The sequence below is a fragment of the Neomonachus schauinslandi genome, chromosome X, assembly GCF_002201575.2.
Source record: "Neomonachus schauinslandi chromosome X, ASM220157v2, whole genome shotgun sequence".
NCBI lineage: Eukaryota > Metazoa > Chordata > Mammalia > Carnivora > Phocidae > Neomonachus > Neomonachus schauinslandi.
In genome coordinates, this window is record NC_058419.1 from 73,372,787 (window position 1) to 73,391,910 (window position 19,124).

The window sequence follows — 19,124 nt, forward strand, 5'->3', positions numbered from 1 at the left end:
GGCTACGATTTCCAGCACTTTGTTGAACAAAAGTGGTGTGAATGGACATCCCTGACGTGTTCTTGACATTAGGGGAAAGTTCTCAGTTTTTACCTGTAGAGGATGATATTCACTGTGGGTTTTTCTTATATGGTTTTCATGATATTGAGGTATGTTCCCTCTATCCCTACACTGCAGAGTTTTTATCAAGAAAAGATGGCAGTATTTTGTCGAGTGCTCTTTCTGCTTCTACTGAGAGGATCATAATGGTTCTTGTCCTTTCTTTTATTAATGTGGTGTATCACATTGATTGGTTTGCAGATACTGAACCACTCTTACAGCCCAGGAAGAAATCCCACTTGGTCATAGTGAATAACCCTTTTGATGTACTGTTGGCTCTTATTAGCTAGTATCTTGGTGAGAATTTCTGGATGCATGTTCATCAGGGATATTGGTCTGTAATTCTCCTTTTTGGTGGGGTCTTTGCCTGATTTTGGGATCAAGGTAATGCTGGCCTCATAGAATGAGTCTGAAGTTTTCCTTCCATTTCTATTTTTGGAAACAGTTTCAGAACAATAGGTAATAATTCTTTTTTAAATGGTTGGAAGAATTCTGCTGGGAGGCCGTATAGCCCTGGACTCTTTGTTGGGAGATTTTTGATTACTGATTCAATTTCTTTGCTGGTTATGGGTCTGTTCAGATTTTCTATTTCTTCCTGTTTCAGTTTTGGTAGTTTATATGTTTCTAGGAATGCATCCATGTCTTCCAGATTGCTGAATTTGTTGGCATGTAAGTGCTCATAATATTGTCTTATAATTGTTTTTATTTCTTCAGGGATGGTTGTGATCTCTCCTCTTTCATTCCTGATTTTATTTATTTAGGTCCTTTCTCTTTTTGGTATGTGTGGCTAGGGGTTTATCAATCTTATTAATTCTTTTAAATGAACAAGCTCCTAGTTCATTGTTCTGCCCTACTGGTTTGTTTTGTTTTGTTTTGTTTTGTTTCTGCTCTTATCTTTATTATTTCTCTTCTCCTGCTAGATTTAGGTTTATTTATTTGTTTATTTACTTACTTATTTATTTATTTGCTGTTCTTTTACCAGCTCCTTTAGGTGTAAGGTTAGGTTGTATATTTGAGACTTCTTGTTTCTTGAGAAAGACTTGTATTGCCCTATACTTCTGTCTTAGGATCACCTTTGCTGCATCCCAAAGGTTCTGAAATATTGTGTTTTTATTTTCATTAGCTTACATGTATTTTTTTTAATTCTTTTTAATTTCCTGGTTGAACCATTCATTCTTTAATAGGATGCGCTTTAACCTCCATGTATTTGTGTTCCTTCCAATTTTTTTCTTGTAGTTGACTTTACGTTTTAAAACATTGTGGTCTGCGGTGCCTGGGTGGCTCAGTTGGTTAAGCATCTGCCTTCGGCTCAGGTCATGATCTCAGGGTCCTCGGATAGAGGCCCAAGTTGGGTTCCCTGCTCAGCGGGGAGTCTGCTTTTCCCTCTGCCTCTGCCCCTCCTCCCCCACTCTTGCTCTCTCTCTCTCCCTCTCTCCCTCTCAAATACATAAATAAAATCTTTTTTAAAAAAGCACTGTGATCTGAAAATATGCATGGAATAATATCAATATTTTTGTACTGGTTGAGAACTGATTTGTGACCCAGTGTATGATCTGTTCTGGAGAATCTTCCACGTGCACTCAAGAATAAGGAGTATTCTACTGCTTTAGGATAAAATACTCTGAATATATCTATGAATTCCATCTGATCCAGTGTGTCATTCAAAGCCCTCGTTTCCTTCTTGATCTGCTTCGATGATCTGTCTGTTGCTGTGAGTGGGATGTTAATGTCATCTACTATTATTGTATTATTATCAATGAGTTTCTTTATGTTTGTTATTAATTGGTTTATATATTTGGCTGCTCCCAAGTTAGGAGCATAAATATTTACAATTGTTAGATCTTCTTGTTGGGTAGACCCTTTTATTATGATATAGTATCCTTCTTCATCTCTTATTATGATATTTGTTTTAAAATCTAGTTTGTCTGATATAAGGATGGCTACTCCAGCTTTCTTTTGATGTCCATTGGCATGATAAATGGTTCTCCACTCCCTCACTTTCAATCTTGTGGTGTCTTTTGGTCTAAAATGAGTCTCTTGTAAGCAGAATATGAATGAATCTTGTTTTTTTTTAATCCAATCTGATACCCTATGTCTTTTGATTAGAGCATTTAGTCTATTTACATTCAGAGTAATTATTAAAGGATATGAAATTAGTGCCATTGTATTACCTGTAAAGTCACTGTTCCTATAGATTGTCTCTGTTCCTTTCTGGTCTTTGTTACTTTTGGCCTCTCTCTTCATTCAAAGGATCCTCTTTAATATTTCTTGCAGGGCTGGTTTAGTGTTCACAAATTCCTTTAGTTTTGTCTTGGAAATTATCTCTCTTTCTATTCTGAATTACAGCCTTGCTGGATACAGTATTCTTGGTTGCATATTTTTCCCATTTCTCACATTGAATATATCATGCCAGTCCTTTCTGGCCTGCCAGGTCTCTGTGGACATTTCTGCTGCTAGCCTTATGTGTCTACCTTTGTAGGTTAAGAACCTCTTGTCCCAAGCTGCTTTCAGGATTTTCTCTTTATTTTTGAAATTTACAAGTTTCACTATTATATGTCAAGGTATTGACCTATTTTTATTGATTTTGAGGGGGGTTCTTTTTGCCTCCTGGACTTCATGCTGGTTTCCTTCCCCAGATTAAGGAAGTTCTCAGGTATAATTTGTTCAAATAAACCTTCTGTCCCTTTCTTCCACTCTTCATCTCCTAGGACAGCTATTATTTGGATATTATTTCAATTTATTGAATTGCTGATTTCTCAAAGTCTCCTGTCGAGATTCAATAGTTGCCTTTTTCTCTTTTTTTCAGCTTCCTTATTCTCCATCATTTTGTCTTCTGTATCACTGACTCTCTCTTCTGCCTGATTTATCCTCACTGTTAAAGCCTCCATTTTTGACTGCATCTCAATAATAGCATTTTTAATTTTGGCCTGATTAGATTTTAGTTCTTCTATTTCTATAGTAAGGGATTCTTTCATGTCTTCTATGCTTTTTTTTTTTTTAAAGATTTTATTTATTTGATAGAGAGAGACACAGTGAGAGAAGGAACACAAGCAGGGGGAGTGAGAGAGGGAGAAGCAGGCTTCCCGCTGAGCAGGGAGCCCGATGCGGGGCTCGATCCCAGGACTCCGGGATCTTGACCTGAGCTGAAGGCAGAAACTTAACGACTGAGCCACCCAGGCGCCCCTCTTCTATGCTTTTTTTCAAGCCTAGCTAGTATCTTTATAATCATTTTAAGTTCTAGTTCAGACATTTTACTTACTTCTGTAGTGATTATATCCCTGGTGGTGTGTATTCTTTCTTTTGGGGAGAGTTTCTCCTTCTAGTCATTGTTTCGAGTAAGGAAGGATAAAAGAAAAAAAACCCAGCAAAAGCAGCAGTAACAACAACAACAACTACAACAATTACAACAACTACAACAACAACCAAAACTTCAAGAACTGATTCTGGTGTATGCTGTGTACACTCTGCTGTTGTGTTTTGGCCGCTCTTTCCCACTGGCCTTTCCTCTACAGAGTTCTTCCTTGCTTGCAGTGGGGAGTGTTTGGACCTTTAAGTAGGTGTGCTTTGATTTGTTTGTAAGATAAGCCTTGCATCTGCCATGTTCTCTCACTCCAATTTGCAGACCCTTTCCTTAATCCTCAGATCATCTTCCTAGTTGTTCAAAATAGTTGAATGTTGATCTAGCTGTATTCAAAGGACCAGGTATGTTCAGGGTCCCCCTACTACTCTGCCATCTTAACTCTAGAAGCCCTTTAATCCTGTTTTATTGTTTTAAGATAGGTAGTGATATCCTCACTTGCATTGCTGATTTTATGTGAGTCTTCTTTTTTTCTCAATCTAATGGTTTGTCAATTTTGATCTTTTCAAAGTAACTTTTGATTTCATTGATTCTATTGATTCTTCCTATCTTTTATCTAATTTATCTCCCCTCTAATCTTTATTAATATTTCTTCCTGTATTTTTGTTTTTATTTTGCTTTTTTCTAGTTTCTTAACGTGAACAGTGAAATTATTGATGTGAGATTTTTCTTCTTTATTAATATAGGTGTATTAATCTGTTCTGGCTAGTACAATAAAATAGCACAGACTGGGTGGCCTATAAACAACAGAAATTTACTTCTCATGGTTCTAGAGGCAGGAAGTCTGCGATCAGGTTGCCAGCATTGTTGTGTGAGGGCCCTCTTCCAATATGCAGACTTCTCCTTGTATTCTCACAGGGTAGAAAGGCAAGCAAACTCTAATCACTTTCTTTTATAAAAGCACTAATCACATTCATGAGGGTGCACTTCATGATCTAAGTACCTCCTAAAGGCCTCACTTCCTAATACCATCACATTAGGCATTAAGATCTCAACATACGAATTTGCAAGGGAAACACATTCAGACTACAGCATTAGGCATTTATAGCTATAAATTTCCCTTTAAGTACTGCTTTAGCTTATCTGTATCTCATAGGTTTTGATACATTACATTTTTGCTGTTATTCAGGAATTTTCTCATTTCTCTTTTGATTTCTTTGATCCACTGCTTATTTAGGAGTGTGTTATTTAATACTACACATTTGTGAACTTCACATATTTCCTTCTGCTATTGATTTCTAATTACTTTCATGTGATCAGAGAACATATAGTCATTTTTCTTGAATAAGAGCACTTCAGATTGTTGCTAGACTTTGTTTCCTTTCCAGAGTTCTGGAGAAATTGGTTTTCACAATTTTTGCTAGTATGTTTGTTGCTTTTATGAAATGGTAGCTTTATGGCAGTCTTCACTCTACCATTGTTTAAGCCTTCCTTATATTCCAAGCCAGGTTATAGTTCACAAGCTACAAAAATCACTCCTTCCCCCAACACATACACACACACACTAATCCTCATTGTGTGTCATGAAGGGAGGAAGAAGAGACATCACTCATACCATTCATTCATCCATTCAAAATTCATATCATTCATACATTATGAAGGAGGAGCTCTGCTAAATGATGGGTATGTAAAGATGAGAAAGACACAGCCCCCGTTTGCAAAGGAGTTTTCATGGGTTCGTTTTGGGCTAATATGAGTGCACAAATGGTTAATCCAATCTATAAGAAAAAAATACTATAAAAGGGGCCAAGATACTGATTACTACAGGAAAAGAAAATTGTGTGTTTTGCCTGGGGGTCCTAAAAGTACCAGGTACTAAAATCCTCTTACCAATCTAGCTAGATGTTTTACATACTTGTCAAACATTTACTCTGGAATAGATTGGATGAGGATGCCCATGGTTCTAATGTGTACTCAAGCCACAGACCTGACATGCAGAGACATGTATGAATAGAACAATTACTTATCACTATGTATCCAGTAGTTATAGGCTTACTGGTGATTTACATTTTCCTGTAGTTTATATCAACTGACAGACATGCCAAGACAGCTGGAAGGGTGGCAGTAAGACTGTTTTTATCAATGTGCCTCACCAAAATGACCAAGCTGTCCTTTTCTTCTGAAATCACTTTCAGAAATGGGGCTGAACAGATTAATCCTTATTACAGTCATGCCTTTACATCTCCCAAGCCACATCTGCTGTATTCCATGAGCCAAAATCTTTCCAATGGCTTCCTAGCCATCTCAGCCAATCAGCCACGGAAGAACTAGCCAGATTCCTTTCTGCAATGTCATCAAATCTGAGGGCTGAGAGATGTTTCCACATTCTTTGTTTCTGGAATCCATTACCAAAAAAACAGGAAATGAGAAAACAACTTGTTTTTAATTTACATTAAATCTTACTGGACCAGTATTTTCTTCACATCCTCCACTTGAACTTCTGATACTAGAGATTGAGGGCTTACTATGTATTAAGCACTGTCAAAGATGCTTCATCCTCACAACTACTACTACAGGATACACAGACTATCTCCATTTTACAATGAGGAGCCAGAATTACAGAGCCATTGATTAATTTTTTCAAGATCACAGAGCTAATTAAAGTAGAACAGCAAGGATTTGAATGCATGTCTGGCTAATTCCAAAACCTATGCTTTGTCTACCATGCTATATGGCATAGCACTGTCATTGACTGTCAGGGCTGGATGGTTCTTAGAGATCATCTAGCCCAGTGTTTTTCACCCTTGGGTGCATGGCAAAATCACTAGGGGAGCTTTCCACCCCCAATTCTGATTTAATTGAATTTAGGTGGGGTCCAGGCATCCTATTTTTTAAAAAGTTGATGTTATTGATATTAATGTCAAATCAGGGATTCAAACCACTGATTTAGTCTCTCTTAACTGTTCAGGGGAAAATGTGGGGCCCAGAAAATGACAGAGAATTGACTAGAAGAAACAGTTTCCCAGAGATAGGCCTGAGACTAGAAGCCAGGTGTTATAACCTCTATGCCAGAGTTCTGTAGAGCAATGTTTTTAGTCATATTCTGTAGACTAACTTTTCCCAGGGCCTAGAATATGCAAGAGTCAACCTATGGGGGGGCGCCTGGGTGGCTTAGTCGGTTAAGCGTCTGACTCTTTGTTTTGACTCAGGTCATGATCTTGGGGTCCTGGGATTGATTCCCGTGTTGGGAATCCCCACTCAGTGGGGAGTCTGCTTGTCTCCCTCCTTCTCTGCCCCTCTCACCGCATATATATATATATATAGAGAGAGAGAAAGACAGAGAGAGACAGAGACAGACTGGGATATATATATATACATATACACACACACACACACACACATATATATATATATATATATATATATAGAACCATGGGTTAGTCTGGATATAATGTAATAATATACATCCTCAATGTGTTTCACCTACCATCACCACCCAATCAGTGACTACTATCTTTTAATTTACTGCCTAAATAACACCCACCCTTCCCCCCACACAACCTTACCTTCAAAATACCTGCAACTCTCTTATTGAAGTCTTTCTGCTTTCTGTCTGATCCTCTCCAATCCATAAATTACATAGGACCCCAGAGGAATTCTATCTAAAACATTTGCTTCTGTAACTCTCCTCCTTAAGACTTTTTAATAATTCCCTATGATCTACAGCAGTGGCCTAATTCACTGATGCATCAGAATCCCCGGAAGAGCTACAGAGCTCTGCTCCCACCCTAACTTAGCCCAGAGTTGTCTGAATCTGAAGCTACAGGTGAAACCTGAGTATCTGTAATTTTATGAAATGCTTAAGTGATCTTAGGCAGACACTAAAAATAACTTGGCCTACAGGATACAAATTCAAAGCATTAGCTTGGCATTCAAGGCCTATTTCTAGCTCCTTATCTCTTCCACAAATTTTCCCATATGAACTTCAAGCCATACCACCACACCCTGTTTCAGTTCTTCTGTCTTAAGTCTGTTTTACCCCGCTGTGTCTTTGCTTACATTGGCATTCCCTCCAACTGGAATGACATTGCAGTGCTCCCAACCATTTGTCTCCCTTGCCATGTTATCTCATAATTCAAGTCCCAGCCCAAGAGGCCATCATCTACTCCGTGAAGCCTTTAAAAAAAAAAAAAAAGATTTAATTTATTTATTAGAGAGAGAGAGAGAGGGAGAAGCAGACTCCCCGCTGAGCAGAGAGCCCGATGCTGGACCCGATCCCAGGATCCTGAGATCATGACCCTAGCTGAAGGTGGACACCCAACTGACTGAGCCATCCAGGCGCCCCCATGAAGCCCTTCTTGACTCTGTATGCTTTAGATGGAATATGATCATGCTCCCAACTTGCAAAGTCTTCTTTCAGAAGCACCTATAATGTTTTATATCACAAATAATCTATGTGTGCGTCTGTTTCCCATCCATCATGTGGCATTCATTGATGAATTTCCAGTGTCTAGCCCAGATACTGCCTAAGCACTTCCCACTCAACTCACCTCTCTCTTTCCTCCTTGATTTACTCTTAAGCCTCACAACAAAGTTGGAAAACAGCCATGTTGCCTTTTAAACAACATCTCAATTTGAAGGCCAAGATAGATCCTAAACAACTTTTGAGTTCTAATTAGGACACTGCTAAACTATATCAGATATATGAAAACCTCTCTTAAAAAATACCAAATATTTAATAATATCTATTTGATTATAGTATCTCCCACTTCCTGCCTACAAATTCTTCCTCATATCTAACCCAAATCCCTGAAAATATATTTTTCCTCTGTCCTCAGCAGAAATGGAGAACAGCTCCTTGACATACTCTTACCTTGCCTTACTTTCCTTCTATAGTAAAATTAAACACAGAGTTGAACAAAATGTAATCTAGGATAAAACCTGAGAAGGAAAATGTGTCATACTTGGCATCTTTTTGAACTAGATGACAGTGAAGTGGTAAAGAGCTGGTGGAACTGTCATTGTTAGATAAACATAGATGAATTGTTCAACTTGATGAACAAGCTCTTTCCATTCTGCAAAGTGATCATGTGGTCTCTGACACAGTACCTTCCTAGTTCCCCTTCGCCATTATTATGAACAGATAAGTTGCTGTCAGGCAGAGCTTGCTTTCCCTTATCCTTGGCCACTGTTTACTTTCCTCCACAGTTTCTGCTCTGGAATCTGCTTTGGTATACTAGACTAGGAGTTGGAAGCCTGAGATTCCATCATAAATTGTGATACTAACTTGTTGCCATACCAACCTTGGACCAGTCACCTTTTATCTTGACCCTCAGTTGTCTCATCTTATAAAACCTGCATTATCAAGTACATAAAGCTCACTGGTACACCTTTATCTCCTGAGATCTGCATAACCACTCTATGAGGCAAACAGATGAGTCAGGGAAAGTTTGGGGAGTTAAGTTAAGCAAGTTGTCTGAAGTGGTACAGCTAGAAAGTAGCAGGGTTGTAATTTGAACTCCGGTTTTAATTCCTAATCTGGCACTCTTTCTAATATACCAAACTGCTTTCTGGTATCTATAAAACAAGGGTGTTGGATTAGAGATGTTTAATTTAACAACAATTATATGAACAGCATTTCGTAAATTTTAAAATACCTTCACATTCATTATCATCCATTCCGTCAATAAGAATATATTCAGGACTGGGGCGCCTGGGTGGCTCAGTTGGTTAAGCGACTGCCTTCGGCTCAGGTCATGATCCTGGAGTCCCTGGATCGAGTCCTGCATCGGGCTCCCTGCTCGGCAGGGAGTCTGCTTCTTCCTCTCACCCTCCCCCCTCTCATGTGCTCTCTCTCTCTCATTCTCTCTCAAATAAATAAATCAAATCTTTAAAAAAAAAATAAGAATGAATTCAGGACCTATCATAAACCAGGCACCATTAGATTAGGGATACAGTGATGAAAAAGTCATACGAAGTGAATGACTGCCTTTAGGAAGCTTCCGTTTGGGGGGAGGTGCATGAAAAAAGCATATGAAGACTCAAAAAATAATTTCAGCTACTGATAAGTACAGCAGGGTAAGGAGATACACAGTTGACTGAGAAGTATCTTATTTAATTTCCCCAACAACCCTGCCATATAGAGATTTTCATTAATCCCATTCTCCAGATAAGCAAAAGGAGTCAGAGGAGCTAAGCCAGTGAGCAACACAGCTGGGCCTAGACACAGTAACTTCGGACTATGTGTTCCACGCTCCTTCCATTCTGCTGCCTTGCTCCTGGTACTAGTTTTCTAGGATTCCATGATTTAGTCTCCAAATGACTGACTTTTGAGTACTTGGTTCAATAATGCCCTATCTCCGAAGGAGGATGAGATGTAGGCTAAATTCTCTGTGATCATGAGATCAGGAGCACCAGACAGTTAGCTTTCAAAGCAGAACCAGGTTGTGGGTTCACTTGTTTATCTTTATCAATTCCTTGAGAGTCACAGAGTTTTTTGTTGTTGTTGTTTACTGTTCTACTCCCAGTGCCTAGCACATGGCTTGGCTCCTAAGTAGTGTTTGTTAAATATTTACTGAACCCAGGGGTGCCTCTGTAGCTCAGTGGGTTAGGCGGCCAATTCTTGGTTTCAGCTCAGGTCATGATGTCATGGGTTGTGGGACTGAGCTCGGCACGGGGCTCCAGGTTCAGGGGGTAGTCTGCTTGAAGATTCGCTCCCTCTGCTCCTCCCCCACTCACATGTGCACTCTCTCTAAAATAAATAAACCTTTAAAAAATATATACTGAACCTATAAATGAATGAATGTATAAATGAATGAATGATTGAATGAATGAACTAATGAGAAAACAAATGAACATAGCTTGCAGAAAACTAGGTTGGTGTGTTCCTGGCAAAGGGAGCAGTTTAACCTTCAACCTCCCCTGAGAAGCAAGCTTCAGCTGCTTTCTCCCAGGGGCAAACAGGCATGACAAAAAGCCAGGTGGGAGCTGGCATCTGAGGGTGAGAAAAAGGAAACATCATACTACAAGAAGCATAACCAGCTAAGTTGAAAATGCAATGCCCTCTCTAAGTAGATAGGAGAGGACAGTGATATAATTTTCTTCCCCTCTCAGCTCTGGAAAGCTGTACTTTTTTCTCCATACTTCTTCTTTTCTTTTTTTTTTTCTATCGTGTTACGTTAGTCCCCATACAGTACATCATTAGTTTTTGATGTAGTGTTCTGTGGTTCATTGTTTGCATATAACACCCAGTGTTCCATGCAGTACGTGCCCTCCTTAGTACCCATCACCGGGCTCACGCATCCCCCCAGCCCCCTCCCCTCTAACACCCTCAGTTTGTTTCTCGGAGTACATAGTCTCTCATGGTTCGTCTCCCCCTCCAATTTCCACCCCTTCATTTTTCCCTTCCTTCTCCATACTTCTTAGGCAATGAGGAAATAGTGGATCTGAAATGTGATTCTTGCTTCCTGCAGTTTGGAAGTTGAAAAGGGCAATATTCTATCTGATGAGGACTAGAGTGGTCTGGAGACCTTTCATGGGGCTAAGTAATACTGGGTTGCCTGGGGCCCTGTGCCGCACTTTCATTAAATGTCCTAAACACAACTAACCAATCAATCAATATCCTAAACAATTTGCCTAGATGCTTATGCTATACCCATATAAAAACAGAGTGGTCTCATGCTCACTTCAGCAGCACATATACTAAAGTTGGAACGTTACAGAGAAGATTAGCATGGCCCCTGTGCAAGGATGACATGCAAATTAGTGAAGTGTTGCATATTAAAAAACAAAACAAAGCAAAACAGTGGTCTCTGGCCATCTACAACTGACTTGGATAGAGAGAAGAAAAAATACCCATGTAAAGGAAGAAAGCTAGTATTGACTTAACACCCCATGCCAGCACCGTGACACCTATAGTCACACTTACTGAGCAACTACAGTTCCCATCCATAAAATGGAGATAGTCACAACATCTACCCACCTGGTTGTTATGTGGATTAAGTGAGCTAATTCATGTTAGATGTTCTGCAAGTACATGGTATGTAATATGCATTGAATAACAAAATAAGATGCTACAGCACACCACCACCATCATAATCATTATTACTGTCATCATCACCATCATCTATGTGCAGTGTATATTTCAGGTGCTTTCATATCAGTTATCATAATGTATCCTCTCCACAACCTTGCATGGTCAAAATGATAGATGAAGAAACTAAAGCACAGTGAGACATCGCAACTTGCCTAAGGTTCTGCAACTGGAAAGAAATGCATCAAGGAATAACAACTAGGGGCACCGGTGTGACTCAGTCAGTTAAGCATCCAACTCTGGTTTTGGCTCAGGTCATGATCTCAGGGTCATGAGATCGAGCCCCGAGTCAGGCTCTGCATTCAGCATGGAGTCTGCTTGGGATTCTTTCCCTCTTCCTCTCCCTCCTCCTCTGCCCCTCTCCCATCCCTCGCACACACACTCTCTCTCTCAAATAAATGACATCTTAAAAAAATAAAAAGAAAAAAAAGAAGTAACAGCTACATCCATTTGAATATCCTTTCACTGTATACACACAAGGCTAAAATAAACTCTGGCCACCACAACTGGTCATAGATATTCGGAAATCCTGAATGTTTTTACACTAATACCATTTGCACACCACTGTTGGAAGCAAATGTAATTATATCTTAAAATTCCATTTTTATTCCTAGATAAGCAAACGGTTGTGGCTACAGCTGAAAAAAAAATCAAGAATATTGTTTAGGATTTGAAGGGAAAAAAACATGCTTTTATAAAAATGTAAATCAAAATTAGAAGTTTTAATATAAGATATGCCAAAGCTCATTTATGCTTAAGGGAGGAGTGCATTTTCTATAATGATTCCTCTAACCATGGAACTGGTCTCTTACAGATTTGTATATAGGTAACAAAATTGCCACATTCTGTATTTGCTACAGCTCATTATCTTTATCAAAGCCTTCACACCCATTCAAAAGGTGGCAACTGAATTCTTCTATGCTCCAGGGACACAGAAAGAAACAAGCAGCAGACCCTGTTTCTTGAAGCCATCATAGGCAAACAGCTATTAAAATATAATTTGAAAAAAAAATTAAGTGAGAATAATACAGAGCGATGTAAAAACATGGTAGTGGGGGAAAACACAATCTTTTTTTTTTTTTTTAAAGATTTTTTATTTATTTTTTGACAGAGAGACACAGCGAGAGAGGGAACACAGCACGGGGAGCAGCAGGCAGAGGGAGAGGGAGAAGCAGGCTTCCCGCCGAGCAGGGAGCCCGATGTGGGGCTCGATCCCAGGACCCTGGGATCATGACCTGAGCCGAAGGCAGACACTTAACGACTGAGCCACCCAGGCACCCCAAAACACAATCTTTAAACAGCTTCACTGAGACGTAATTTACATCCATGAAGTCCACCATTTAAATTATACAATAAAGTATATATATATATAATATATATATAATTTAATGTTTTTTAGCATATTTACAGAGTTGTGCAAATAGCACCACTATCTAATTCCAGAATATTTCATTACCCCAGAACAAAACCCCATACTCATTAGCAGGAACTCCCATCATCCCCTCCATGGTGCCCCTGTGAACCTCATTTACTTTATGTCTCAATGAATTGGCCTATTCTGGACATTTTATAAAAATGAAATCATATAATACATGGCCAATCATGATTGACTTCCTTCACTTAGCATGATGCTTTCAAGGTTCATCCATGTTGTAGCATACTTCATTCCTTTTTATGAATGAGTAATATTGTATTATAAGGATATACCACCTTTCATCCATCTATTCATCAGTTGGTGGACATTTGGGTTGTTTCTACCTTTTGGCTGATATTAACAAAGCTGTTATAAACACTGACAAGTTTTCATGTGGATATAATGCTTTCAATCATCTTGTATATATACCTGGGAAAGAAGATGCTATAAGTCTCTACCTATATACCTAAGAGGGAACTGTCATGTTTGGTTTTATTAAGAACTCCCAAAGTGTTTTCCAAACCAGCTGCAACATTTTTCATTCCCATCAGCAGTATATGAGGGTTCCAGTTTTCCAATATTCTTGCCAATACTCGATGATAATTGATGATGATGGTGGTGGTGATGATGATTAACCTTCATAGTCTGTATCAAGTTTTATCTCATTATGGTCTTGATTGTTATTTCCTTAATGGATAGTGATATTTCATTTGTATATACTCTTCAAAGAAATATCTATTCAAATGCTTAGCCCATTTTTATATTGGGTTATTTTTCTTTTTATTATTTGTAAGAGTTCTTTATATATTCTGCATACAAGGTCATTATTAGATATGATTTTCAGACATGCTCTCCCTTTCTGTGGGTTGAGTTTTCACTTTGACTGTAAAATTTACAACACTAAAAACTTAATTTGTGTCCTATTATATGGTCTACTCTGCAAGATGTTTAATGTTCTCTTGAGAAGACTTTGTGTTCTGCTATTGTTGAGTGATGTGCTCGTCACATTAGGTCATCACTATTAGGTCTACCATGATACTCTCTAGCTCCATCCATGTGGTTGCAAATGGCAAGATTACATTCTTTTTTTATGGCTGAATAATATTCCATTGTATATATGTACCACCTCTTTATCCATTCCTCAATCAATAGGACACTTGAGCTCTTTCCATAATTTGTCTATTGTAGATAATGCTGCTATAAACATAGGGCTGCATGTATCCTTTTGAATTAGTACTTTCGTATTCTTTGGGTAAATACCTAGTAGTCCAATTGCTGGGTCATAGGGTAGTTCTATTTTTAACTTTTTGAGGAACCTTTCCAGGGTGGCTGTACCAGTTTGCATTCCCACCAACAGTATAAGAGGGTTCCCCTTTCTCTGCAACCTCATCAACACGTTTTGTTTCCTGTGTTGTTAATGTTAGCTATTCTGACAAGTGTGAGGTGATATCTCATTGTAGTTTTGGTTTGTACCTCCCTGATCAGTGACGTTAAGCAGCTTTTCATGTGTCCATTAAGCCATCTGGATGTCTTCTTTGTAAAAATGTCTATTCATGTCTTCTGCCCATTTTTTAACTGAATTATTTGGTTTTGGGGTGTGGAGTTTTAGAAGTTCTTTCTATATTTTGGATACTAACCCTCTATCAGATATCTCATTTGCAAATATCTTCTCCTATTCCACAGGTTGTCTTTCAGTTTTGCTGATTGTTTTCTTCACTGTGTAGAAGCTTTTGATTTTGATTTAGTCCCAATAGTTTATTTTTGCTTTTGTTTCCCTGGCCTCAGGAGACATATCTAGTAAGAACTTTCTATGGCCAAGGCCAAAGAGGTTACTCCCTGTGTTCTCCTCTAGGATTTTGATGGTTTCAGGTCTCACATTTCGGTCTTTAATCCATTTTGAATTTATTTTTGTGTTTGGTGGTCCAGTTTCATTCTTTTGCATGTTGCTCTCCAGTTTTCCCAAAACCATTTGTTGAAGAGATTGACTTTTTCCCATTGGATATTTTTTCCTGCTTTGTCAGTGATTAATTGACAATATAGTTGTGAGTTCATTTCTGGGTTTTCTATTCTGTTCTATTGATCTAGGTGTCCATTTTTGTGCCAGTACCATATTGTTTTGATCACTACAGCTTTCTAATATAACTTGAAGTCCAGAATTGTGATGCCTCCAGCTCTGCTTTTTTTTTTTTTTTTTTTTTATCTCAAGGTTGCTTTGGCTATTCAGGTCTTTTGTTGTTCCATACAAATTTTAGGATTGCTTGTTCTAGTTCTGTGAAAAATGCTTTGGTATTTTGATAGAGATTTCATTAAATGTGTAAATTTAGGCATTTTAACAATATTTGTTCTTCCAATCCATGAGCATGGAAAGTCTTTCCATTTCTTTGTGTCAGCTTCAATTTCTTTCATCAGTGTTTTATAGTTTTCAGAGTACAGGTCTTTCACCTCTTTGGTTATTCCTAGGTATCTTACCATTTTTGGTGCAATTGTAAATGGGACTGTTTTCTTAATTTCTCTTTCTAGTGCTGCCTATTGGTGTATAGAAATTCAACAGATTTCTATATGTTGATTTTGTATCCTGCAACTTCACTGAATTTTTTTTCAGTTCTAGCAGTTTTTTTGGTGGAGTCTTTCAGGTTTTCTGTATATAGAATCATGTCATCTGCAAATAGTGAAATTTTTACTTCTTTTCATGTGTCTATTTGGATGCCTTTTATTTTGTTTGTTGCTGTCTGATTTGGATGCCTTTTATTTTGTTTGTTGTTGTCTGATTGCTGGGGCTAAGACTTCCAGTGCTATGTTAAATAGCAATGGAGAGGGTGGACATCCTTGTCTTGTTCCTGACCATAGAGGAAAAGCTCTCAGTTGTTCCCCATTGAGGATGATATTAGCTGTAGGTTTTTCACAGATGGCCTTTATTATGCTGAGGTATAACTCAGTCAGAGAAAGACAGATACCATATGATTTCACTCATATGTGGAATTTAAGAAACAATACAAGTGAGCAAAGGGGGAACAGAGAGAGACATCTAAACCAAGAAAAGTATTCTTAACTATGGAGAGGAAGCTGACAGTTACCAGAGGGGAGGTAAGTGGGTGGGGATGGGTAAAATAGATGATGGGGATTAAGGAGTGCACCTGTTGTGATAAGCACGAGATGTTGTATGGCAGTGGTGAATCACACCTGAAAGTAGTATTACACTGTATGTTAACTAACTACAATTTAAATGAAAACTTTAAAAAAGATGTCTATTAGGTCTAGCTGTTTTGTTATTCAACTCTTCTATTTCCTTGCTCATCTGTCTAGTTGTTCCATATAATGGGTAGAACCTTCCAACTATTATTGTTGAACTACTTTTCTATATTTTGGTACATATATGTTTATACCTGTTCTATCTTCTTGATTAATCCTTAATTATAACAATATGTCCTTTATCTCTAAAACTAGTTTTGTCTTAATGTCTATTTTGATTAAAATTAGAAGGAGCTAATCCAGGCTCTCTTTTGATTGCTGTTTGCATAGAATATCTTTTTCCATCCTTTTACTTTTAAACTATTTGTGTCTTAGAATCCAAAGTGAGTCTCCTGTAGACAGCATATATGTATACCTTGTTTTATTTATCTGTGCTGATAATCTCACTTTTTGATTTAACTTATTGTCATTTAATGTTATTGCTGCTATAGTTAGAATTACCTCTTCCATTTTGCTTTTTTTGTTTTCTTTATTTCTCATTACCACTTTTTCCTCCATTACTCGTTTGCCACCTTTTGCTAAAGTAGGTATTTTCTTTTTTTAATTTAAATTCAATTAGTGATCATATAATACATCATTAGTTTTTGATGTTAATGTTTAATGATTCATTAGTTGCATATGTATTTTCTAGTGAACAATTTTAACTGTGTTTTAAATTTTTGTAAACTATATTTACATTTTTTTTCTCAGTGGGGGCACCTGAGTGGCTCTGTCAGTTAAGCGTCTGACTCTTGATTTTGGCTCAGGTCATGATCTCAGGGTTGTGGGACTGAGCCCCGCGTTGAGCTCCGCACCGGGTGTGGAGCCTGCTTGGGATTCTCTTTCTCTCCCGTTTCAAAAAAAAAAATTTCCTCAGTGGTTGCTCTATGTTTCTAACATGCATCTTAAATCATCAGAATCTACCTCAGGTTTATACTAAATTCCAAGAGGTTATAAAAACCTTATTCTTCTACAGATCCATAATCTCCCTTTATATAACTATTATACATAATTTGTCTCTATGTATTACCAAACAATGCGTGTTTATACTTTTTGCTTTATATAATCATGTCTATATTTAATGGCTTATTTAAAACTAATAAAGGAGAGCACAGTTACAGAGATTTTTATATTAATCATCATATTTATCATATTTTTTCATTTCTTTCTGTGGAGTTCATTTACTATCTGATATGATTTCCATACTCCAGTTTAGCTTAATTCCCACTCTTCTTTTCTGCACTTTATTATATTTACAAATATTTTTACAGGTATATTTCTATATGTCACCAACCAACAATACAATTTTATTGATATTGTTTCATGCAATTAATTTTTATCAAGAAAAAAAGAAATATGAAATTCTACTTTTACAAAAAGATTTATTTATTTTAGAGAGAGACCATGAGTAGGAGGGGCAGAGGGAAAGGGAGAGAGAATCTCAAGCAGACTCCACGGTAAGCATGGAGCCTGATGCGGGGCTTACCCTGAGATAACGACCTGAGCTAAAACCAAGAGTCAGATGATTAACCAACTGTGCCACCCAGGTGCCCCTGTAATTCTACTTTTTATCATTATCTACATAATTCCCTCTACTGTGGCTCTGTTTTTCATGTGGACTAAAATTATTGTCTGGTGTCATTTCCCTTCGGTATTTCTTGCAAGGCAGGTCAGCTAGCAACAAATTCTCCCAGTTTCTATTTATCTGGAATGTTTATTTCACCTTCACTTTTAAAAGATAATTTTACTGAATACTGGATTATTGGTTCACAGGTTTTTCTTTAAGCACTTTGAATATGCTATAACGCCATCTTCTGCCCTCCATTATTTTTGATGTGAGAAGTCAGTTGTTAATCTTATTGCAGTTCCCTTGTCATTTCTCTCTTGCTAATTTCAGGATTTTTCTCTTTACATTTGGCCTCAACATTTTGAGTATGATGTGTCTGGGTGTCAATCTCTTTGCATTTTTCCTACTTGGAGTTTGTTGACCTTCTCGATATGTAGATTAATGTTTTGGATCAAATTTGGGAATACAGTACTCATTGTTTCTTGAAATATTCTTTCTGCTCCTTCCGATACTCCCATTACATGTAAGTTGGTGCACTACTAAGGTGTCTCACATTTCTCTGAGGTTCTTCATTTTTCTTCATTCTTTTTTTTCCTTTCTGTTTTTCAAAATTCATACTTTCTATTCACCTATGTTCAAATTTGCTGATTCTTTCTTCCACCAACTCAAATTTATTCTTGAGCCCCTTTAGTGAATTTTTCATTTCAATTATTATACTTTTCAACTCCAGATTTTCCATTTGGTTCTTCTTCATGATTTCTATCACTTGATTGATCTCTATTTGATGAGAAATTGTTCTCATGCTTTCCTTTAGTATTTTAGAAATTATTTCCTTTAGTTCATTGAATATATTTAAAGTAGCTATAAATATATTACTTTGTCTAGTAAGTCCAACATCCGGGCTTCTTCATGGACATTTTATGTTGACCACTTCTTTTTCCTGTGTATGGGCCATACTTTCTCTTTTACTTGTACATCTCATATTTTTTAAATTAATTTTTATTTTTTTAAGTTTTTATTTAAATTACAGTTAGTTAACAGACAGTGTAATATTAGTTTTAGGTGTACAACAGTGATTCAACACCTCCATAGAGGTAAACGAGGAACCACATATCCTAATTTTTAGTTGAGAACTGGATATTTCAGATACTAATTGTAACAACTCTGGATGCTGATGTGCCTCTTTCTGGAGCTTGTTCTTATTTTCTGTTTGGTCATTTGTTTACTTAGTGACTTGGCTGAATTAATTCTGAGAAGTCTATTTCCCCCACATTGTGAAGTGTCTGATGTCCTCTCCTCAGATATGTTTCTTTGTTTTTAATCTTTTAGACTGGCTTCCCATAGGTCAACACCAGATCTACATAAACCACTTTTTGGTTAAATGTTGTACTTTAAGCCTCCTTAGACTTAAAAATTTTTACCCTTT

The 19,124-nt window shown here is 37.5% G+C and overlaps 1 protein-coding gene and 1 non-coding gene across 2 annotated transcripts in view; one reads left to right on the forward strand and one right to left on the reverse strand.

Moving 5' to 3' along the window:
- AR (androgen receptor) overlaps positions 1-19,124 on the reverse strand; it is a 176,531-nt gene that overhangs the window by 82,498 nt on the left and 74,909 nt on the right. The window lies entirely within an intron of this gene.
- On the forward strand, positions 11,075-11,181 carry LOC123323463. The gene has a single exon (XR_006539408.1). It is a non-coding gene; the product is annotated as a U6 spliceosomal RNA (small nuclear RNA).